Source organism: Protopterus annectens, chromosome 3.part1 (assembly GCF_019279795.1).
Source record: "Protopterus annectens isolate FY-2018-M chromosome 3.part1, PAN1.0, whole genome shotgun sequence".
Taxonomy (NCBI): domain Eukaryota; kingdom Metazoa; phylum Chordata; order Ceratodontiformes; family Protopteridae; genus Protopterus; species Protopterus annectens.
The window spans coordinates 1,197,612,243-1,197,639,360 of NC_056732.1; positions in this window are offsets into that span (position 1 = coordinate 1,197,612,243).

Genomic DNA, 27,118 nt, shown 5'->3' on the forward strand with positions numbered 1-27,118 from the left:
TGGACACCCTTTGTTAAGGGCCTTAAAGTAGCTGATAAAGTGTTGGCTGGTGTCAGTGATAACTACCTTATAGTCTGGGAAAAAGAGGGCATAGATAGTAAACCCATGCCAGCCTTTCCCAGGTGTGTGTGTGTGTGTGTGTGTGTGTGTGTGTGTGTGTGTGTGTGTGTGTGTGTGTGTGTGTGTGTGTGTGTGTGTGTGTGTGTGTGTGTGTGTGTGTGTGTGTGTGTGTGTGTGTGTGTGTGTGTGTGTGTCTGTGTGTGTATAAATTAAATTTCAAAGAGTGTGTGTGTCAGGTACTTGGGCAGGGACACAAAGCAGAGGTTGAACAGAGGGGGTGCTGGAGATGTTGGCTTGGCCACTCAGCTGAGATCTCAACTCTATAGCTGTGCCAGTGGGGAGTCTTATTGGGGATCTGGAGAAAGAGGGAGAAACCAGACCCAGTCTGACTGTGTTCTTTGTTTGCTCTTAAAGGAATTTGCAGTTGATGCAGAGAGCTGCATCTGGAAATACTGTGTATAACTTGTCATCCTCCCCGTGTGTACATCCCCCACTGTTGCCACTGGTGAGGATTGAGACTACTTGATTACTAGGAATGTGTTGGGACATCACCATCTACATGAAGGCATTATATAATGTTCAGTGATTGCATGTCATTGGCTGATGATAGCACAAATCAGCTGTGTTAGCTGCAATTAGCATTTCAAACCCACAGATTGGTTTAGAGGCAATCACCTGCTAATGAGAAGCATTTTTAAAAGGCAAGCAGCTGTCTATGGGGAAACAGTCTGTGTGAGACTTTCTTCACACAGCACGCCTTTGTGAAAACTTTACTATCACCACATATCAACAGAGGAGTACTGCACTCCATCAGGTATGAAACTGATTTTGTGTGCAGCAGGATGCAGATGGGTGAATAGACGTACGGGGAAAATGGAATACAGCATTAAGCATGTTGTAGACCTCTGATAATGACATGTCATTGATCTCCTGCTGTCATCCACCTACACAGGACCTATAGTACATCAAGAGTCCATTACCTGTTGTCATTGTGGCACAATGGTCTCATTGGACTGTCACTTTATAGTGGTTCTAATAGCACACTGCTAATTGTGTGGCACTGTTCATATCGCGTATTATTGGGGGTTGCCCGTAAGAGACTCACTACAGTAAACTCAAGTGTAGGCTGTATGATCATACAGCAGTATCTGTCATGACACACATGGGAATACCTGAGTATTGCTACTAGCTCAGTTGTATCCTCACACTTAGCATGTTTGCAGACAGTGGAGAATGACATGTGTGAGGAAGCAGTGGATAGTGCCAGCCATTTTGTCCTTGCTGTTCCTCTACATAGTGTACTTCCACATATGTGATCCTGTAATGTGTTACCCTTTTGTTGTCTTTCAGGAATCATGTATCCTAGATGCCATGCGCCCTTCTCTGATGCAGAAAATGAAATTATACTGGAAGGACTAAGGCAACATCATCACATCCTACTGTCCAGGGGGAGCAAAACAGGAAACAGTGGGCTGAATTGTGAGCAGACCTTTTCATTGATGTGAATGGCATAGGCCATCAGGGCAGGACATATGAGCAGGTTTGACATCATGCAACAGATATGATCAATGCTACACAATGAAGGGCAGCAGATGTAGCCAGGGATCATACCATTACCAGTGGAGGGCCTGCAGCAGGACAACCACTCTGAGCCTCTGAGGAATTCCTGGTGAACCTAAGCACACATGATAGCTCCCAGACATCAGTCACACCACACATCGTGCAGGTGGGTGCCAGAGTTTCCACAGCAGAGGAGTATGCAGGTAGGCTTACTGTGATCACCGTTGTAATACTGTAAAGTCAGTGTGTCAGGCTGTACATACTTTTGCATGGGTGTCAGGTCTTAGTTCTTTGGGAGGGGGAGGGTTTTACCTCAGTTATACTCTCATACTCAGACTCTGACCAAGACAACAAGTAACACAGTAGCTACTGTAAATGTCACATATATGGATGTATTAACTTGTGCTGCAATATGCGTTGGTACTGACATTACCTCACCCTCAACTTTTGAGAGGTCCATCAGGTAGTGGTCAAGGCCATGGCCCTGCTCCTGATAAGCATGACACTGTTTTGTTAAAGAACATTTACATTCTATTAAAGTGAGGGGCCCGAATAATGCCGTATTTAAACATAATTTCATATGTAAACAGGGTAGAATGCTTTTAATTTCAATTCTGGAACAGGTACATAAAGATCTCAGAGGGGGTAATCACAGGAGTGTAGATGAACAAATGGAAACACTTTGGCAGTGACATTTAAGAAAAGATACATATCCTGGTTTAAATGAGCAATTACTCTAAAATGCCTTTTAAAAAAACACAAAGTTGAAAGGACATTAAATTAGGCAGTAAACTGTGTATTTCAATATATTTGTTAAGATACGTGTACTGGGTTTTTATGTGTTGTTTTATCTAGTGTCATATTGCTTAATTAAAAGGTACATTTTACTGGTCATGTTTTACTTGATTTACTTGAAGTGATTGCTATAAGGGTCTTGAGTTGAATGTGTATTTTGTTCTGAGGAAGCCTATTTTTGACAAAAGTGGAGGAGAAAAAAGTTTGACCACTTATCCAGTTGTGGATCTTTGTTATTATGAGTATTGGTGGATTTTCTTACAGAATAGTGCAGGTATTCATATACTGCTTTTTTCTTTCTTATCACAGGTGACGGGGGGGGGTTGTTATCTGTCCCCTACACAACCAGATGTCAGTGTCTCTTAACTCTGATGATGATCGTAGCCACTGTGAGGTACAGGTGGGGGTATTGGTGGCTGAATCTGTCCCAGAGGTTGACATCCCACTTCTGCCTCCATTGTCACCACACACAGTCAGTATGCCCATACATACCCAGTCTCCGGAGGCTACAGATATTGGACAGTCAGAGGGTGGGGACATTGAACAGGAAAGTGTGGCAATTATGGCATCATTGAGTGTAGACACTGGCCATAGCCAGAGAGCTGGCAAGGTCCCACGCAGGCAGATTGACAGAGGTGCTTGTAGGAGGCCTGCTGTCCATCCACCACCCATTGCAGGTGTCACATCATGGGTCACTCGGTGCATGCTAGTGGCTTTCATGGAGGCATAGGCATGTTCTGAATGGAACACCAGATGTATGCTTAGGGTTATGGATGCAACACAGCCTGACATCTATGACTGCCTCCACCGCATTGCGAACACCCTGGATCAGCTGACTGATGTAGTGTACAGAAGTTGGGCTGAGACAGTGCCTGTCCTGGACTGTACATTGTCTGTGCTGGAAAGTGGGGTTGGAGTTGAGCATTGGAGTCATGGACATAGGTCAGCAACCCCATCTGTTGAGAGTCTCTGTGGCCATACACAATCATGGTCCTGTAGTGGCAGTACATCCAGATCTACAGAGGTGAGTGTGCTGTCCACACAATGACAAGACAGGCCATGGGCTTGTGGTCCTGGGCATTCCCATGGGAGACATGGCCCCAGCAGACAGCAGTCACCATTGGGTACTAGCACTGCTTCTGACCTTGGGTATGAAAGTGCCAGTGCAATCCCTGGCAGAGCCAATTCCCGTGTTCGGTGCTGGAGACAGTGAACTGTCAACTCTACCATGTACGGTCTAAAGCTGTCCAACATACACACATGTAGGGCTAGCATTGAGCTTGACTGTGTACACGCACACACCACTGTCAAATGCATGCCACCTACAGACACACATGGCACCTTTACATGGTCCTTCTTACCTGCTTCCCTTCCTGACTCACACACATGCTGTCAACAATTTGGTTCAGCCTAGGCCTCCTGCACCTCCACACAACACTCTGTGTATGTGATGATACCTGGGTAAAATCCCTGTCATCCTCGCATTTGATTCAGGGAAATGAAGCTATGTGTATGATGCACAGGGTGACTATATTAGTTAACATGCACTTGTGCAATGCAATGTTGTTTTGCCATGCCACATGTAGTGGTTAACGACAGATACTGTATGCTAACATTTGTGATGAGTATACCACATACTTCTGTGTACCTTATGTTGTATGATGTTGTACTGGCTGTATAGCTACACAATGACAGCTGTGTCACAGACATTTCTCTGTTACAAGATTCTTTTGGAGTAACCTATGGATATACAGTGGCAATAAAGGAGCACAGGATGGAATGTCAACACAGAAGAAATATGTCTTCAGCAAGGTACAGCACTATAAGTGCATGACTCCATAGGTTCATATGCCTATAACAATCTAACAAGGACAATGGTGGCATTCAATGTATGCATCCATCCATAATCTGTGCACAGGTCTGGTACCCTTGATAAGTGTCACCAGGGTTTTTAGAACTCATGCATCTACAAACTGTGGTGATGGAGATGATCCATCTACAAATATCTTGTGTCCAGTACAGACAGTTGCCCAGCACCCACTATGATTGCCGTGTTCTGCATCCCATTTTGTAACCTGCTCATGCTGTGTCACAGCAGATGTGTACTTCACATGCATGGGGGGGCCTGTTTTATGTACAATGTACTGTCTGTATTACATACCTGTCTCTCCAGCATGTACTATGTATACAGAAGTGATGTTGTAAGCATGTAGAACAGGGAGACATGTGTTGTGGATACATTGGAGGTACACAGTGGGATCCAACACCTCCCTGTATGGAGCCTTACACATCCTCTCCAAAGCATTTAGGAGACAGACTACACATGTACGGTCATGACACAGACTCCATAGCACATGTTATCAATGTTGTGTATTGGTACCATGGAACCTGTGTGGCTACTACAGTTTTATGATTTGCCTGTGTAGTGACATAGCAACGGTAGCATGGAACTCAATGATAACTGTGATGACTGCCACATTCAGTATAGCTGTGACAGTCTGGAATTTACATCCAAATCCTGTCAGTGTAAGTTGTACAACAGTGAGTGCATCCCCACATCTTACCGACCATTGAGAGTCAAAGGCTACATTACTCTGTGTGTCCATAACTCCATGTGTAATGGCTCAACTGTGTGCAGTGTGAGGACACTACAATATTTTACAGATGTGGATGATGGGTTCCTATTATGTGATCAAAGATGCATTCTATTGAATGTGTCTTGATCAAATGTAAAAGAATGAAAAGGCAAAACAGAGCGGTGGCTTTTAAGCAAATTCTTTCCCTGGGAAAGAATTTGTTTGGCCGCTTCCGTTACTTTGCCGTTTTTGGCACTGTAGTGCGATCTCGGAGTTGGTATATTTAAGTAGGGAGTGTGCGTGGTACAGCCTCCCCGGGTCAGGGGGTGAAGCCTCCAACTTTATGTAATGTTTTTAAAGTTATTTTTTTTTCTTGTTTTTTTTTTTTTTTTTTGGGACCAGAGATTTTTTTCCCTTGGAAAAAAATCGCTGTTTTGAGGTTTTGACATTGTAAGCTTTTGCTTACATGGGGTCGATTACTCAACATTCACTTTTTTAAGCATTCAATGATGTAATATAGACCCTGGATGACTTCCCACAGGATAATATTGTGCAGTCGTTGGCAGTTAGTCTTTGTCAGTGTTTCAAAGTACAACTGACTATATCTTAGGTCATCCTTGAAAACTGTTGGTTCTGTGTGGGAGTCTGTGACAGCTCCCAATATGTAACCACTTGCTGATGCACTCAGTCAGGGGTCACTGACAGTGGTAGAGAGGGAATAGGTAGATGGGGTATGCCAATAATGGAGGACGGTGAACCCCACTGGTGATTGGCATCATTGCCGTGCAGGTCTCCCAATGCTATCTTCCCAGAGTATGGCTGTCAGGCACTTGCCTATCCACCAGCTGACATAACACTCTGTGCATGACATACACAATTTCCAGCAAAGTCTAATGCCCTAATACTGTCATACACATTGTCAGGCCATGGTTGGTGGAGTAAGACATATGTCCCACATCCACTGCATAGTATAACAGTCAATGGATTTTGCCGGTTGCAGTTGGCAGGCATGATATGTCCTAGAGCAAAAGTAACAGTGTTTGTTTCAGTGTCACTAGGTGTATGACAGTGTCACTGCTCATATCCATGCTAACTCCTATCATGGCATTTCAGGTGACATGACACAGAGATCTGGGGACATTGCTTGGCACTACATGCTAGCTGTCCTCTGTGCAAGCAAATATTGTAGTTGCTTCCAGCATATTGCAGGAAGAGAGTTATGTAAGCTGCCTGTACAGAGCACAGACAAACACATTAGAGAAGTGTAATATGCATACACTGTGCTGTTTAGTCATGCTGCAGCTCACGTGCCCAAAGGATGGTCCAAGTCCTTACCTAAATTGCCCTTCCACAGTGCCATGACATCCCCACATGGGGAGCTAACATAGTGCTTCATGTGTTTAACAATATGGGTGACCAGTACAGCACCCTCAATGTGAGGTCCTCCCTTGGGGGATATGGCCACATATCAGTCTCCTTAGAACTACCAGGATGTACCCCCCCTTACAGACAATACAGACATATACGTCAAGACAGCCATTATTGAGATGGTTGATATAGTGTGACTGTACCTCCCCCTTCAGATGGGGACAGGCAAGTAAGCAGAGCTCTATACCCATGCATTATGTCAGCAGCATTACAATAGCATGGGTATAGAGCTCTATACCCATGCATTATGTCAGCAGCATTACAATAGCATGACCTTACCTGTACATGACCGGAGGGACACAGGCTCATCATGGTTCAGCAAACCTGACTGGAGGACAACTGCCATTAGCAAGATGTACAATAACAGGTGGACAGTAATGTGTGACAATTAGGAAGAGGGTGCCCCCCCTAACATGGAGGCACTACCTTCTCAGCTAAAAGAAGCAGATAGTGCTGTTGTGATGTTGAGTAGACATGCTAAGTGACAACAGTAGCCACCCATGCAAAGCAGAACCACAATGCACAGTGTAGTTACATGTCTGACCTCAAAGACCAGGCCCAGATTGTCATTGACTATATACATCATGTTGCCACATATGATGGGTCTAGACTCATACATAACCTGTACACCCACACTGTCTGCACCAACTACACTCCCTTGTCCCCACCACGTGACATGATCTTCCTACAACCTGTCCCAGAGCATCCATATTTACAGATCAGTTCATAACTTGCATCTCACTGGAAGATAAACAGCATCTTTTGCACATGCTAACATTCCAGGCCGCATCCTACATTTGATCTGAAAAAGATTACTAACACCATTGGGACACCCTTGTAATCATAGGACACTACTGGCTGCATACCAGCTGAGTGCATAAAGGCAACTGTTATACCCTTGCACAGAGGTGGTGTATCCACTGACTGACATAACTATACACCTCTTCGTCTGAGTATCTATATCTATATGCCCATAGGGGTGATCATCATGGAGCTAATCAGCACACATATATGTGTTCCATACACAGTTGATGGTACACAGTTTGGATGCATGACAGGGGGAGCATGTCTGTTACATGTGATGAACATTTCCAAGCATACCTCTCAACCTCATAGAGCAAGTAATCTGGACAAAGCCATAAATAAAAGTGGGACAAGGGACAAAAAACAGGGACAATTTTTAAATATTGCTCTTACAAACTTAGAAAGTTGATAGAATATCAGGTTTTGCATGAGCATGCAATTTTGAATGGTATGAAGTCTGGAACTCAAATGTCTGTCATTATGTTTTAACTTCAGCATTTAGTGATTTGCCTCTAATTTTCTAGAAAACCACAATTTTTTGAAGAACAGACCAAAAATATAAGTAAAAAATCTGGACATTCTTAAAAATCTGTAATGTTAAGTGATATGTCAGTCACCATGGACCTGGGTGAGGGTACATCATGACATACTATCCCCTAGACTCAGCCAAGCCATCTGACTATATCCCTGCTCAGGCAACATTTACAAAATACCCACTTAGGCATCCACAGTACTGTCATTGTAGGGGTCACTAAGTGGTCACTGAGTGGCCCATTGCAGACACACATATGCAGCATCAAGACATCCACCTCCAATAGCTGATCTGTCAGCAGCAGTGCTCAGCAGGGGGAAGTCTTGGGTCCTGTACTGCTTGGAATCCATTCAACCACAATACATGTGACTACGGACTAACTGTGGCTAACAATGGTGGCTGGTGGCTGCAAATTGTGAGTACTCATAGAGTATCTGTGGTATATCAATATCCTGCAAGATGGTATTGAGAATCCATGCCTGTTGACATAGTAATGGCCATAAATTCCTTGCAAATATATATATATATATATATATATATATATATATATATATATATATATATATGGTATCAGTTCCATCAGTTATATCTATGTACTTGGCAAGTAGCACATCAGTCGTAACATGTGATGTACATACTCAGGGTGAACAAACTGGTCACACAGATCTGGCCACACAGATTTACACATAATGTGCCTCAGATCACCATGTCTCTACAGTGGTAGGGCATGAATCGTATGGCATAGCTGAAGCCACAGTCCCCTGCAAGTGACATACTCATTACCTCCAAGTATTCTTCCCTCAGCCTGACAATATCTGAGTACAATGGCCATTTGGTTATGTACCTTTCCAAGTAGTACTAGCAATTGCACACAACAGTATGGTCCCTCTTAAGGTCACTTCACATCTTCAGTATGTGTTCAATGGGGATAGTCTGCAATGAGTGTCATTATCACCTGTGCTACATAGACTACTCAGAGGTGATGTTTTTGACCCTGCTTGAATGCATATGCTGCCTATCTGTAGGAGGCACAGTAGATGGATAACTCACTGTAAGGAGATTAACCTCTTATGTGACATTGGTACTACATGCTTGTGGGAGAGATGTGTCTAGGATACTTAAACACAGCCTTGAAACAGATCCCTGCCTAATGGCACAGAGAGCACCTCAGTGCACCTCACAACATGCCATCTGTATGATTGTCTAGGTGACTGTTATCTCAACACAGGGCATCTGCCTGAGTCATTCTTGGACAGGGGCAATATGTGCTGATTCTGTAAGTATGGGTATAAAGATGTCTATGATTGTGAGGGCTGTATGGCCATTATACCAGTGAAGTTCAAATGTCTGATGGTTCAATAACATGATGCAAAATATGTAAAAAGCAGAGTTCCTCCCTAACCCAATTCAAGTGCAACTTGGACAATTGAATGAGAAATCTGAAATTAATCTCTGATTTGGCACCTATGTCTCCAATGGACAGACGTAACCTGTAAATGATTCATCTCCCATGCCTCTGCTTACACTTATCAAGGGTATCAGAACTTGTCAGAGATTTGGGATGCATGGCTAGGCTTAAAAAGGCTCTTGTGGTCATTAGCCTAGTAAACACCAATGAAACTATAAAATACTCTAACAGGCTCACACACAACCATGACTACATTGAGGTTAGCACCACTCCCAATCACTGCACACAGGACACACAAAGGCATACACATAGTGCAAGTTTGCTATATGTATATGGGAACACTTACCTATGTAATAGTACACACTAAAGATCACAGTACACGATGCATGCAACACACATCATGTCTGTAGTATTATCAGTTCAGGACATATTATGCTTGATGACATCAGCAGGCCTTGTTGTGTTCAGTCTTTTGGGGGGCACATCACATGCTACAAATAAAATACTGCAAACCCTACCTATTTATATGTTACAAAGATGATCATTATGTCATCGAGACACACACACACACACACACACACACACACACACACACACACACACACACACACACACACACACACACACACACACACACACACACACACACACACACACACACACACACACACACACACACACACACACACACACACACAAACTGAGTAGCCAGAAGTGAGATAAGAACCCCTATTTATCTAATCATATACACACACTATAGATCACAGTACTTATTGTACACACTACAGCTGAAATCTGGAAACTACACTGTCAGCTGATTGTCTTAAGATGGATGACATTATCAGGCCTTGTAGAAGAGGGCAGTGTGGAAGCCAGCAGCAAGTTACAGGGCCAAAAAGTGCATAGCCATTGCAGGTAGATAGCCTATGACAGCATGGCAGTTATTTTGCCAGAGTATGCACACACACACACACACACACACACACACACAAACACACACTCACACATACACATACACACAAACACACACGCAAACACACACTCACACATGTACCAAGTAGCCTGGAGTGAAATTAGAACCCCTACCTATCTGGTGTTACACACTATAGATCACAGTACTTATAGCACCACCACAGCTTAAGTCAGGGTACTACATTGTCAGCAGGTAGTCTTAAGGTGGATGACATCATCAGACCATGTAGAAAAGAGCATTATGGAAGCCAGCAGCCTGTTACAGGGCCAATAAGTGCATAACCAATGCAGGTGGATAGCCCATGAGGGCTTGACAGTTATTTTGCAGGTGTAAATCCACAGACACACATGCCAGTTAGTCTGGAGTGATATAAGAACCCCTACCTATCTAGTCTTGCACATTACAGATCAAAGTACTTATCGCATGTGCCATGGCTTAAGTATGGATGTTGACCTCTCAGCTGGTAGTCTTAAGGTGGATGACATCATCAGGTCTTGTAGAAGAGGGCAATGTGGATGCCAGCAGCAAGTTACAGGGCCAAAAAGTGAATAACCCTTGCAGGTGGATAACCCATGAGGGGATGGCATTTGTTTTGCAAGGGTATGCACACACAAGTGCACCAAGTAGCCTGGAGTGAGATTAGAACTCCTACCTATAAAGTCTTATTCACTACAGATCACAGTACTTATTGCAAGTGCCACAGGTTGATTCTGTTGAACATGTAATTGCAGGCACAGTACTTGTGCATTACACAAGTTACACTTGTGTTGAACAGCATCTGTGGTCTGCAGAGTGATATTGCTTCAAACTGTTATCTGCATCTAATATCCTAGCAGTAGGATGACTGTTATTATCTTAGATATGTGTGTATATTTACCAGTATGGCTGGCAAAGCTGTTGGCAGGAACAATGTGCCTTGTCCTTGTGGGTGTTGACAACATTATACATTATAACACCTGCCCACTTGCTTCTCTCTATGTGGTAACATCCAGCATGCACAGGGGTCTGTAGGTAATTGGATTATGTACTGTTGCACCCTTAGTTTGGATCCTTTGAGCAATAGTATGGTTGTGTAAAAGTGCAGATTTATGGACCATTATTAGGGTATGTAGGACAATACAGACATCCACACATATATTTATGTAATTAACAGGGATGTATATAAAAATGTAGCTTTGTGTGTGTGTGTGTGTGTGTGTGTGTGTGTGTGTGTGTGTGTGTGTGTGTGTGTGTGTGTATGGTATGTATATGTGTTATGTAGATATATGGGGAGAGTTTATGTGTCATTGTGATGAATATAGCTATATATATCAGTATATCTCTATTTGACACTACATAGCGATAGATAAACTATGTATGTGACAGAGATATAGTGACAGATGGATATGTGTACATATATGTCTGTATGTATAGCCATATCTACACATATAAGATCAGGCTGATGATGGGGCAACAGAATTGCGCTCATTTTAACTAAGTGTTTGGGCATGCCTAGTGTGACTGTCAGTACTTATAAAATTACTCCAGGCCACACCTGCCTGTATTCTAGTTAGGGATTTTGTGTGTTACAGACTACACCTCTTAACTGTCCAGAGTTTTGCAGAATGTCCAGAGTTTTGGCTCATAGTTTCAGCCTGTTCCTCATAAAATTTTTGGTTTTCTAGCAAATCACTTGGATGAAACTATTTATGTGCACATGTGGCTGGAGAGTACTGTAGGGCTTCACCAGATATATCGAGGCACCAAAACTGTGACTTCAGAAGCCCAAACACATGCTCTATGATGCTGCAAGTTTGTGCATGTGCCTCATTATGGCATTCTTCAGTTGGTGTGTGTGCATTTCTGATGAGTGTCAAAATCCATGGTTCCAGTACATAGCCAGCATCCCCCAGTAAATGACCATGTGGGATGTCCCCCCCATAGCAAACATTTGGTACATCTGTGATGCATGCCAGATATGGGAGTCATGATAACTGCCAGGGCTTCTCTCACATACATTCATGATAATCCCCTAGGCATTACACACAACCTGGCAGTTAATGGAGTGTTACCCCTTGCAGTTGATATAGATTCTACCCTCCCCACTGGGTGGTGACTTGATGTGCACACAAGTGCATTCTATGGCACCCAGTACCTCAAGGTAGTGTGCTACATGGTAAAAGTGTTGCATATTGCTGGCCCTCACCTCAGGGGTGAGGGGAAAATAAATGTTTTCACTGGCATGTGATAACATGGCATCCAGGAACTGCTGGTGAACCCTGGAAGCAGATGCCTGTGAGAACTGCATCATGTCCTCAGTTGGTCTTTGGAAAGTACCTGCTTCTAGCATCCTAAGTGCTACACACACCTCTGTTTACACTTGGATGGGTTCTCCTCTGTTGGCTCTGGGTCTGAATTGAGGGCAGCAGAGCTCAGTGAATTCTTGTAGTATGTCCCTGTCCACTCTGTAGCACTGTACAATCTCCAGCTCATGTAGCTCCTGGAAGGTTACCCTGGGCCTGAACACTCTTCTCCTTCTCTATCTAGGCCTTTTGTCAGCAGCAGTAGCAGCACTGACATTAGCATCTAGCACATACAGATGTAGCAGACCTGCAGCAGGCCCTAGCATTCCTTCAGTTAAAATTCCCAAGTCTGTACTCCAGTGGTGCAGAGTATGGGGGAAGATCAGTCTGTAGTGTGTATACATACTTTATAGTGCTCTGCTGTAGGTGCTGATTGTGTGGTTGGCTACCTAAGATGCATTCCACCTGCCTAATGTATCATTAACATATTTTGATGGCCCTAGTTTAAGTTAAACAGAGGTCAAAACAAATTAATAAGTCACTGGCTTTTAGATGCAATTAGCACTCTGGAGTGCCATGCAAATGCTCACCCTGTAGGTTAACAAAGCCTAGCAGTCATCGCAATCATGCTGAAACATGCTCCCCTTAGCTAAACAAAGCTTAGAAGTGAATGAACACTCCCCCATGACTTCCACGCTCAACATGGCAGTGCCCTATCCAAATAGGCTGAAATAAGCTTAGAAGTCATTGGACACACCCTCCCCTGATGTCAGCTACTTCTTTAAACATCAACATAGTTCTCTGCCTACATAAAAGGTATATGCGGACACAATTCCTTTGTGCTATTCAGTAACTCCACCTCATTTGCATAGGGATCCATGCTCACAGCCTGGAAAATACATGCTTCAAAGCCCTACCATGTTACAACAGCAGCAAAGCACCATTGCAGATACACCAGGGTCCTGTAATACACTTCTGTCACATAATATTAATTTTGTTTTCTCCATTTTTTTTTTTTTTATATAAAAGCATGTTTCTGCACTGCAGGATTTTGTGCAAACATGCTCAGATTATTAAAAAAAATACATTTAATTTAACTTATTTCCTTTAATTTGTCAGTCAGAGGATAGTTTCATGCTTATCTGTATGTGGTATGCCATTTCTGTCCATCTATCTACATTTTTATGACCCCTTTTGTCTGTCTATATTCCTGTACTCGGAAGTTTTCCATGTACATTATCGACACTGACAAGGGGTCTGCAGAGCTGACTATCTTCTTAATGGATCACTCTACCTGCCTCATTTGCATGAGATTCACCTGCTTATGAGGTGATTTGCATGCCACGGAAGTTTCTGTTTTGGCGAGCACATGCACGCCTGTCAGCAACGCTTACTGAATCTAAAAATGTTCACGGGCATGTAAGCAGTGCGGCGTGATGCTTACATGGAAAAAAATAACCATGTAGGCTTTATTAAATTCCCCCCATAACTTTTTAAATGAAATACAAGCACCCACATTTTTAGCTAGTGCAGTAATTTTTTCTTGATTGCTGTCTGATGTTCATAAATTCTACACAACAGCTTTCTTGTAGTTTTACCTGTATAGAAACTGTCACATATGGCACAGAAAGCTAAGTAAGTAACTCCTTCTGTACTACAGTTATAACTACCTTTAGACCAAAATGGTCTTTTGTTATGTTTAAATATATTTGAGCTTTCTCAGATATACTTACAAAATATACAGTTCTGATATTTGTATGTTCCATATGGACCTTCTAACTTAAAATTAACGTTACATAATCTAGCCAAAATATTTCTAATAGTACAAGTTCTATTACATCTGCAGTTCATATGGGTTACATATATTGGTAACATATTTGAGTATGATTCTAAATTCTTTTTTATTAGCTCTATCTCTCCTTTTACTCATGTAATGAACCTGAAATGGTAAGATAAATAAGTGTCTGATAGACTCAGCCTGCACAGTCTTACAAGAATGACAGAACAGAGGAAGATGTTCTTATCTTCATTATCAAATGATCAAAGGGAAAGCCACAGGTGCCAGTGGTATTAATGCTGAGTTTTATTTTCTATTGTAAGTCTTATTCATCCCCTGTATGACAAGTGGATCTGGCAAATTATCTTCACCTCCAAATACTTTATTATTGTATTAACCAAGATTAACAAAATTCAGAACTTCAGCTAGCTACTATTTCTTGGTCCTCTAAAGAAAGCAAATTGTAAGCCAAAATGCTTACAAACTTACATTAGATTTGATTGATAAAAGATCAGTTTTCATGAGTGGTGATCTAGCACTGTCCTTGTACAACTGATGTTAAATTATTCCCAAATTCAGGATTAGCAACACTTACTCTTGCAAGATATTGACAGAGTATGAAAAAGCATTCTTCGTGGTCAAATGGATATTTGTGGTTCACTCTGTAGAGTTATGGGCTGCAATTGAAATTTATGAGAGGAGCAAAAGCCATGCATTAAAAGCTTTCAGCATATGTTTGGACAAGCAACACATAATTTCACATTTTCCCAAAAATTGGAAAAAACAATGTCCCTGCACCTCACCTGGTATCACAAGAAATACAAGTAGCAATGATGAGCAGGTTTTAGAGCTGCCAAATTATGACAGGATGAGAATATAAAAACTACAATGAATGCAAGAAAAACATTTTTTTTTCTAATTGCTCCCTCATACTTACCTGAACTTCCTCTGGTTCCATACCAGATTGAGAATATGTCATACACAAGTTTATTAAGGTATCTGAATAAATTTAATCTTACCAAAACAAACATGATCCCTGTCAATGAAGAATGTGAAAAAATATGATTACCATAAAAATATAATAAATGTCACAACACTATAATCCCATTAAAGCATTTTTCTAGGGGCTTCAACCCCTGCACGCCTTGTATATAGAAGATATGCTGCCCATATCCTTGACTGTGCCTCACAGTAAGGGGAAAACTCTTGAGGTACAAAACCACAGACCGAGTATACACTAGATGTGTTTACACTTTGTTGTACTGATCTGAGGATGACAGAAATGAATAAATAATAAAACAAACCTATAATGAAAAGAGAAGAAATGAGTAAACTTTGTATTGTCTGAAGTTTACAAAAAGTATTTGAGGATTGAGATATAGCATGGCTCAAGACAAATATCACAAATGAACCCCAAAAGTCTCTGGTAAGTTATGGAAAGATATCAAAAATCTTTCTATTCAAGGGCAGGCCAGAGCACACACTATGATGTACATGCCTAACATTTTAATATCCTTTATCATTTTCTTCTTCTGGTCATTACAAGTGGTTGATAAACTTCAGTCCTGCATCTATGTGAACAAAAAATACAAATTAAATATCACTGAAAATGACTAATCTGAAGCTGTATGTGGTGGATGAAAACTATCTTACGTTAAAAGTGGTCATTTGAATATCTCCTTTAAGTTGGGATCGGGTAGAATAAATGCTAATTGCTTCAGCATTCCCTCTCATTACCCCTCATTATTACCTAAAATATCCCCCAAAAATATGCAAAATGCATTCTATTCATTTTAGGTCATACTTCGAAAGGCTTTTGCTTGGTCTTTAACCTTGGAACAGATATATATCTATAACATCTATAGAGTCATCACTTCTGTTACTAACCAAAGAAATAATATATTTTTCAACCAGGAATATCAAAGGAATAACCCTTGGCTCTTTCAGTGACTTATCATCCTTAAACAATATTCCACAAAAAAAAAGACAAATTAGAGCTATCAATATTTCAGGAAGGCTGTTCTTAGCTAAGAAATTCTAATAGTTGATACTAGTATTACAATTACTTCTGCTACTAATAACAATAATAATAAAGCATTTGAGCACTTTTAATCTGAAGATGTAAGGGCATCACATAGTATTTGCCACTGTCTCAACTTGTAGCACATTCACCTTTTATACTAGAGGATCAGACGGCTGTGGATTGTCTTCCCACATCTGGTCCTTGCAGTCATTTGCCAGCACTGACACTGTAGTGCACATAAAGGATATTCTACACTTCTGAGGGGAAGTTCTTTAGATAAGACTTTAAACCAATATCCTACCTACTATTGTGGTAACTCATGTGAATCCAAAAGATTTCAATAGATTCTAAAAAAGAAGAAGAGGAATATCCTTTGGACCCTGGCCATATTTCTTCAAGCCAGTTTGAACAACATTTCAGTTTTTTACTGAAAATATGGATTGTCAAACAGAAATGCAAAACAGCAATGACTGCCATGGTAAACTATGATCAGAAAAGTTAATTTCTTGTTATTTGTGTAAATAGATCAAGATTGTGCTATCTCAAAATATGCCTTTTTCACTGAAGTACTGTGACTCTGGAGTTAATATATGTAAGAAGCTGGAATATGGGAACCACAGCTCTTCATGTATGGGACTCCAGGGGAACAACAGATTTCTGCAAAAATGCTTTCAAATTGTTACAGACTGCTTTGTAATCACATCTTTGTGTAAGTGACGAACGCATCAAATGCTTGTCATGGAGACAAGAGCAGGTTATGCCTCCTTGAATTAGCACAATCAGCACAAGTAATTAAACAAACAAGCAAATAAAAAAATAAAATGGTACACTAGCATGTTAGGATTAATAATATTAGAAAGATGGAATGTGCTTAGTGCTGAACTACGTAAAAAAGACTGTTTAAAGAAATCTAATGATACACCTGGCTGTAAAGTTGTTAGCTTATTTCATCATTTTATTCTTTGTACTTAAAGTGTTTAAATAATGTCTAAAGGACAAATGTGAAATCACAAAAGGCAGGCATATTATCCTCCACCAAAGTTATCATATGTCAGTGAGATGCTGATTGCATTTTCACAAAATTTGGTAATGTCTTCTGAATATGCTGATTTAAAGAAGCTGAATGATGTATTTGTGTAACAATGACTCATTCTGCCTTAATTAAAAGACAAAGCACCCGTGATAGTCAAAGCTAAAGTGTTTTCCACATTATATGCTTTCAATGGGTTTTGGTAGGTAACCCTACAGGAAAATAACCAACCACTGATAACCTTTTACTGTTATGGGGAGTGTCTGTTTCAAGAGCTTTTCATTTGATATGACCCCAGAACCTGCAATCTTTCAATTCAAAATGAGTGATTTTGCTGAAAGACCCTGGCTGTATTATTACTGCCATGCATGCTATTTTGCTATTTGGTCCAGATAATGCAACTCAATATTTAAGGTTAGAGGCAATTCTCCAAAGCATCTCTGTGTATAACTTAGACCAAGACAAACGCTGATTCAGAAAAAACAATCTCAAATATTTGGTAGCACCATAAGTGCTAGTGAAATCAGACCAGATGAAAGACAGATCAGAGCAATAGCCATGTTATAGACTCCTCCATCAAATATGAATGAGCATGACTGTTTCTAATCCTGTTGATACTATTTTGCAGAGTGGCCATAAGCATAATACTGTTTGTCATAATAGATTGTCTATCCATTTTGATTCCACAGATCCCAGTTCCAATTCCTATGCTATTAATGTAATACTTAAAGGGAAGAAAGTAGCTAATGATACCTTATAAGGACTGTGAAAGAGTAATTTGAACAGATAAGTGAGCCTTTCAATTTTTGCCTTGTTGAAAATATATCTTGAAAAAGTAATACTACCACAAATGTTGCTATTTCATAAATAGTTGCAACAAAGCATATGTAAGCATGTCTTGACCACTGAATACTCAATAGCATTCAAGAATGTTAGTTATATGGTCTGACATAATTACTACAGATTGTTGAATATGTGGATTGGTTATGCACTTATCTATACCTCCTAATTTCAAACAGTGATTTTTCCCTCTGTGGTGGAGGGATTAGATGATAAGTATGTGTATGTGTGTGTGCGTGCATGCGTGTGTGTGTGTGTGTGTGTGTGTGTGTGTGTGTGTGTGTGTGTGTGTGTGTGTGTGTGTATACACACACACACATATATATATATATTAATATATATATATATAGATATATATATATAGATATATATATAGATATAGATACATATATATTCTGAATATGTATTATTGTATTGCCGTTTTAAGACAAATGTATAGATTGCTATTTCAAAAAGTACCATATCCCTTAATGCATTTAGTGTAGTACCAGTGGCTAGTTTATTTGTAAAGAGTGAACTCTAAACATCTTACTGGGCTGCCATTCTATACAAAATAAAAGTTATAAATTTTTATTAAAATACTATCACTACGTTCAAGATAGCTGGATAACCAAACATACATATCATGAAAAAATACTTGTGTACTGTAATCTACAACAAAACACAGAATTTTGGCTCTTGGGATTTTTTTGACTCAATACTTCTGTAACAAATCACAGTAGCATTTTATGATGTCTTTTTTATTAAGAACTGGAAATAGCTTTGTCAGCTCTCAAAGGACAAGTTGAAACTGCAAGTTACAAAAACTTTAATGAAAATGTCACTGTTAGAGAAAGATGAAAACTGTCTTTGGACTGAAATATTATATATTTGAAAGAACGGCTGCTTTATATATATTTCATGGATATATGTCAGAAGATCAGATTTTCAGAAAGTTGACCATCATATGGTCGAGACAATATGATCAACTTTCCAAAATGTCTAGCAACACTAAACACCAAAATCGCTAGATGCGTTTCTATAAATTCCACGATCCTTACTGTACAAACATCTCCATACAAAAGCGTCAAAGTTTTGGAAAGTTAATCACATAAAGTTCGACTTTCTGAAACTTCAGTCTTCTGAAGGGGACCCATATTTGATACATAGCTCCCTGTTGAAATGTTGGCACTCGAAATGCCAAATGCTGAAAAGACAAAAAAAAAAAAAAAAAAAAGAAAAACAGAACAAAAAGGGCAAAAGTCATGAAGAAAAGTAAATATTGAAAATCACATTTTCTCCTTAAAACTTATTTTTACTCCTGCACCCCCATTCCCCTGAACTTATGTATACTAAGTCAGAGATTATATACCTCTTAGAAAAGGGAATATTTTGAGAAATGCCATCTTGAACTGAGTATATGTAAGTCAGATCTTTCAGCCATTCAGGCTCCATATTTCTAGACTTGCTCTAGCGGGTCCCAACATTTCAAATGGTTACCTTCATATATACCTATTAAGCAAAGAAGCGTTACTTAAAAAAAAAAAAATTTTGCTATGTTAGGTAATGCTTTATTGATGCCTTAGCTTCATGTTACAATTACAGTGTAAGTGTATAAATCCTTAGACTGTTTGTATATTTAGACGATTTTTGTTTTCCTTTGGATGAGCAAGTTGAATATTAATATACAGGTATTGCGAGGCTTATAATGGCCTCAGTGATAGTTAGCCTAGTATACATCTATGAACCAGTGAACTGGTTATATGACTATTTGGAAAAATAGTCATATAACCAGTTCACTGGTTCATATCATGCGTTCCGGCCCCAAAATCCGGACAATACCAAGAAAGGAGGGGGGTATCCATATTCATCAAGGACACCCACACCTCAAGACTGGTGGCAACGCACGATGCATCGGAGACCATCCAGGTGCAATTAACCATAGGCAAGACTGCTCTGCAAATTGTAGCATGTTACAGGCCACCCTCACAAACTCAGGAACCTCACATGGCCTTCCTGAAAACACTAGAGGGGATAAATGTATCACCAAACACCATCATACTAGGTGACTTCAATTACCCTAATATAGACTGGGAACACTACTCAAGCCCAACCACCCTAGCCCAAAAGTTCCTGGAATTCATAAACTCAAATGCCATGGAACAACTAGTCACCATCCCCACAAGAGGAGAAAACATACTTGATCTCATCATCACGAACATGGGAGCACAATGTTCAACACCGGAAGTATACCCCTCACTGGTGAGATCAGATCACAAACTAATCTCGCTGGAGGTCCTCATCCCACCCCACCTGAAATAAAAAGACCACAGTAAAGAACTTCTCAAAGCCGACTTCACACTTCTAAAGACTAGTGTGGTCTCCTTTAAGGCCCCGAGCCGGCGGAAAACAGTACTCAAGCCGCTGAATCACTTACAAATGCCTTCTACCAGCACCTGCAGGACTGCATGGATAAAGCAATCCCAAGCAAAACAAAGACTCTTTGTACCAAAGGCAAGCGTCCAGTCTGGTGGACCCCAGCCATAAACAAACTCTACAACAAAAGGAGGAAGCTACTACAAGATAGAGCAAAATCCTTAAAAGGTAAGACACCCTTGATCACTATAAGTAAAAACTAAGAGCTCTCATAAAATCATCCAAAGCAAATTTTGAGAGAAAAATAGCTAAAGACTCAAAAGACAATCATAAGGCCTTCTTTAGCTATGTTAGAAACCTGGGAGGAAACTCCCAGATATGCTCAGAACTAGTTCAAAATGATGTGAAGATTACTGATCCTACAGACATTGCCAACATACTGGCTGACAGGTTCAGTGCAAACTCCCAAAAGGAGAGATATCTATACCAAGCGATTGCAGCCCCCAAACATCTCCAACGCCCAAGTGAGAACTGCTCTCTCCAAAGCAAAAAACACAGCATCCATGGGACCTGATGGTGTCCCCGGCTGTGTGCTCCACGAACTCAACGAGGAACTAAACCCACAGCTAGGACAGCTGTTTAATTATAGTCTTACCTCTGGATACGTACCCAGGGAGTGGCGCACTGCAACTGTGGTCCCACTTCACAAAGGCGGTGCCTCCACCGACCCTGGAAATTACCGGCCCATTAGCTTGACAAGCCTTATCTGCAAAGCCATGGAGAGGATCATAATGGACCTCATAAATAAAGACATAGGGAATTTGCAGACTTTGGATCCATCCCAGTTTGGCTTTGTCAAAGGCAGATCATGCCTTCTAAACTTGGTTGACTTTTGAAACAGTCACCAAAGCCATTGATGAGGGAAAGGCAGTCCATACAGCCTACCTCGATCTGGCAAAGGCCTTCGATACAATACCCCACTTGGGTATCATTGAAAAACTCATCAGCTTAAATGTTAACCCATACATCACAAGATGGGTTGCAAACTGGCTGAGTGACAGAACCCACAGGGTCAGAGTTGCTGGCGCCATGTCAGACTCAAAGCCTGTCACAAGTGGTGTACCACAGGGCTCAGTCCTGGGCCCACTCTTGTTTGGCATCTACTTTACCGAAGTACAAGCAAACACAGGAGGGTTATGGCTGACAAAGTTTGCAGATGACTGCAAACTGGGCGCCATAGTAGAAAACACATCTGACACAGATATCCTTCAGAAGGGTCTCACAGAAATGGATAACTGGTGCCAGAGCCATGGCCTAAAGTTAAATGCCAAAAAATGCATAGTCATACCCTTCGGGAAAAACAAGGTTACCCCTAGCTACCAAATAGGTGGCAATCCACTGAGCACAGAAAAAGTTATCAGGGACCTGGGGACCCAGGTTGATAGTAGTCTGTCATTCGACACCCATGTAGCTAAAGTAGTTAGGAAGACCTTCTTCATTGCCCACCTTATCATGAAGGGATTCTCATCTAGATCAAGGGAGGTCATAGTCTCCCTATACTCATCACTCATCAGACCAATGATTGAGTACAATGCCCCATTCGGAATGTATCTGACCCGACACTTGCAGCAGCTGGAGAAGCCACAAAAGTTCCTCACCAAAAGGATAAAGGGTCTCAAACATCTGTCCTATGCTGCCCGACTGAAAGAACTACAGCTCTATTCAGTCGCTTACCGCTTGCTCAGAGGTGACCTTTGCCTAACATACAAGGCCATGTCAAACCCAGATTTGATGAATATGCTTCACCTCAAAAAATCTAAATCCGTCAGAGCCACAAGGGCGGGAGACTTAAACCTCGACACGGCTATTAATAGGACGTGCTGGAGGGATAGATTCATCACCCAAAGACTCCCTATGCTGTGGAACAAAATCCCGGTATATGTGAGGCAGAGCACCTCGCTGGCCTTGTTCAAGAGAAATCTTGACCAATGGATGGGAGATCGCAGATATACCCCAGGGATTACCTCAGTGTCACTGCTCAACAGAGGCACAGCAAAATAATGGGTATAGTTCCCCATACTAAAGGGGTGGCGTAAGCCACAAAACTATGGGCTAGGCTTGTAAATGCCCTCGGGCAGATAGCCTAGTATGAACCTATGAACCTATGAACCTATAAATACTGTTTTCATATTTGTGAATTTGATTTACAATTACACTTTATATATATATATATATATATATATATATATATATATATATATATATATATATATATATATATATATATATATATATATATATATATCATACAGTTAAAAAATATACAACTGCATTGCTGCACCATTTTAAATTATGGATCTCTGTCAAAAGCGTGACACACACTAATGTGAGCAGAAACGTATCAAAATGCAAGATGCAGTAAAAAATGTGAAGCTTGCTTTTATACCATTTAGGCATTTTTGGTGAGATGTCTTTTGCTCCCATGGATGTCTCTGATACTCCAATGGATGTATCTTATGCTTCTTCTACTTGCTTCTAACTCCATGACTGCTGCATAAAACAGAAATTGGAATACTCAAAGCTACAGCAAAGTCAGACTTAATGTATGCTGTACAATTTGCTCTTATAGTTCTTCCATTCCAGGGAACATGGTCACAGTCCTCACACTTTCAATAGGCATAAAGTGCAGAGCTCTAAAACCTCTGTCACCTTGTATAACCTCTACACTTCTGTCCTGAATATGTACTTTAGTCCAGTAGTCTGCTGTACTGAACAATCAGTCATCTAGTGTTTAATCAATTATCTTTTGCATATGTTGGAGGAGGTGACTTACAGTATCATTTTGAGTGAATGGCATGAAGGATGAGCTAGCTGATACTATAGAATAAGGGTCTATATCATATATTCAAAATTCCAAAATGTTGAACACCATATGTTCGAACTTGGAATTTTGAATATTGAAAACATTGAACACTCAGAATAGCAATTTTTTTTCCCAAGGAAAAAATTTGCTGTTCCGAGAAACATACACTCAATGCAAGCACGCCAAAATAAGTAAACCACACACATACATTTAATAAAACCCAACCCCACACTAAACCACACATACATTACTAACTATCCACTTACCTTAACCCGCACCCTAACCCTAAGGTCCGTATCTATCGCACACATACCATACAAATCTATACACAAACAAATTAATACACACACATACAGTTAACAAAGCACAACTCTACACTACACCATACATACATTACTAACTATCCACTTACCTTAACCTGCACCCTAACCCTAAGGTCCGTAACTCTCACACCACAATGGAGGAAATAGAGAAGCCACGGAATGGCCCACCAAAATCTTGCCCTAGGTAAGATTTCGATGTTCTGGGGCTTCACTATTTTCACCATTCGATATTTTGGGTTTGATGTTTTCACATTCAGTGTTGTACCTCTTCGGAATTTTGATATAGACCCTAGAATAAAACATTGAAAACAAAATTGGCTAATACTACAGAACATAGACTGGGTAATAGTGCAGGGAGGTTAATATATGGTGCAGCAAGTCTCAAGCAAGTCAAGTGAAGACAGTTGAGCTGATAAATGTGGGCTCAACAATGAAATGCTAGTTATAGAAACCAGAATAGCACTTTTTACCATTTCAGTGAATGGGTGCAGCTTTGTCAAGAAATAATTTAAAAACAGCACTTGCTGGAAGAATTGATTGCTAACTATACAGGAGTTAAGAGCTCAGGCATACTATCCTTATGCACATCCTCACAATACAGTACAGATGATATTGTCAAGGCAGAAGCTGGCAATATCAGTTCATTCTCATCATCTTGGCAGTCAGACTCCTTTCCTTTGAAAAAAGATTGACACTGGTAGAAAACCATAGCACTTGTATAGAAAATGCAGTAGGAATTATTTGGAGGAATTTTATCCTGTCTCCTTTAATCGATAATGTTCTAAGGAGAAATCATTTTCTGCATCCTCAGTGCCTCTTTTACTTTGTTTCAAAATAGGGTAGCTTTAGGTCAACTGGCGGCCTTGGCGAAAAGGATGTATAACGCCCCCTTCACCCCCCCTACTCAACTGCTGCCCCACACATATGCAAACCACCCTGTGCCTCCCTAGTCCAGCCTACCTATACAATCCAATGACACTTTTCTTCCTTTTTCTCACAGTTTGTCTTGTTTTTTCCCTGCATTTATGTATTCATTCACTCAATGCATTTTATGTTGGCAAGACAGCTCTCTGATAACTGTTTAGTACAGAAGTGCATTCCGCTGACGTCTGGAGGATGTTAGAAGCCATGGGGATTTGCTAGATGCTTTTCTGTATTGCATTTTACATTTGTTTTTTAAACAAGCCATACTTCCAAAAACTGTTTCAGGTAAGAAGTTTGGTCTTTGCTTTTCTTCTTTGTTTTACCTCAAATGTTTGTAAAAACACACTAACTGAACAAGACTACACTGTAGTAAATGAGGTGGAAATTGCATTAAGCCAGAAGCCAAACAACTTTTTTGTGCAATAATGGTCTGAACAAACATCATAACTAAGGCAAGAAATCGAGTCTTGCTACTGAAATTTGGTTTTCCCTGAATCCTTTCAACACCCTCTTACTGATCAAGATTGCAAAGAATTTATTTATTTTTTTTAATTTCACTTATGAAATGAGTTGCACTCAAGGCTTAGTGATCAAAGTTAACCAGACAGCCATGCATAATAAACATAGACAATCATCATCATCATCATCAACCTGTTTTCCCATTTTCTGCATGGGCTCTGCATGAAGTCAGGGTGTCATGTCAACTGTCACCATCTCTCTTAATTCAATCCCACTGTCCTACCTTATTCGGCAGTCATGCTTGACTATTGCAGATCTTCTCCCACACACTCCAGCCACCTCTTTACAGTTTGCCCTCATTTCCTCTTGCCATCTTCCTGCCTGCCCCAAATCTTCTTCAACAAATTCTCTTATACTTTTCTGCACATGTGCCCAAATCAGTGCCGTCTGCTCACTTTACTTTCTCTGCTATTTGAGCTACTTTGGCTTCTGTTCTGATGTCCTTATTTCAGAAACCATTTGAACTATTGGGACCCGCTATAGTTAGCCTTGAAATATGGAGACTGAATGACAGAAGATCAGATTTACATATACTAAATCGGAGATGCCATTTCTGAGAATATTATCTTTTCTCTGAGGTACGGCAGTCTTGAAGTTGGTATATATAAGTTCGGGCTTGCATCCCCTGCACTAAGAAGTTTTAATGAGAAGACCAATTTTCAAAATTCACTCTTCTCCTGTGCTTTTGGTCTTTTTATTTAAATACAGAACCCCTCATTTCATTGCCTGCCCCACAGTGGGCATGCTACAACCCATCTCAGTTATTTAATCTCCATCACCTTTAGCTTCCTTAACTGCTCCGCCCTTACTGCCCAGGTTTCTGTACCATACAGCAGTACTGCTTGGACCACTGTTTTGGACACCTTACTTTTCAGCTTCTTTGACACATTCTGTTATTCAATACACCTGACAGTGTGTGCCAGTTGGATGCATCCCCTCTTATTCTAACTTTGACCTCTTTCTGACTTCCCTTCACCTCAACCACCCCTTTCAGACACCTGTAGCTGTTAACCTGTTCAACTATTTTACCTTCTATCTAAATTCACAGTTTCTACTGATTTCCCCCATTTGCTGCCATAACAACTGCCTTATCTGTACTCAGCCTCATCCCATGTGCCTTTAGGTTTGCATTCCACTCCTCTATCCATTCCCGAAGTTCTGCCTGTAATGCCACATTGTCTGTATACAGCAACTTTGTTGATATGTACCTTCCATCCTGTTTACTGATGTAGTCCATCACCAGTATGAGCAGCAGTGGGGCTCAGAGTTGAACCCTAATGAACACCCACTTCTCACTGTGAATCCATCTGTGAGACTGAACACTGGTGACACTTGATTGAGTCTTTGTACATAGTCTGCACTAACTGTACAGATGCTTTTTGGGACTTCAAACTGCCACAGGACTGCCCATTACAGCTTACTTGAAACCTTCTCATGTGCTTTTACCAAGTCCAGGAATATCCAGTTGGACTCTTTCTTCATCTCTAGCTTCTTCCCAACTATGTGTCTCACTATAACTTTGGGTCAGTTGTGCTGAATCCTGATCTGAATCCAAGTTGATCATCTCCCAGCTTGCCTACTACTACTCTCCATATTCATTTATCAATCACCCTCTCCTGAACTTTCATGCAATGTGAAAAGAGTTTGATATCTCTGTAATTCCTACAGTTGTGGATGTCCCCTTTGTTCTTATACACTGGCAGTACTATACTTATTCTCTAGTCATCTGGGACCATACTTCTATGAGCACACTCAGGAGCCATTTCTCCTGTTTCACCCAAACGTCTTGATCATATCTGCTGTGACCTCATCTGAGCCTGCTGCTTTCCCTGACTTCATTTTCCTTAGTGCTGTTCTTACTTTCTCTAGGGTGGGCTACTCCTCTTTTTTCATTATAGCATATGTCTGGGGAAGTACAGATTCTGTGGATTTTTTTTTCATTAAGAAACTGCTGAAAGTACTCCTTCCATCTGGTTTTGATTTCCTATGGGCTGTTGAATAATTTACTACTGGCATTCCTTATGAATGGTGTCTGATGATTATCTT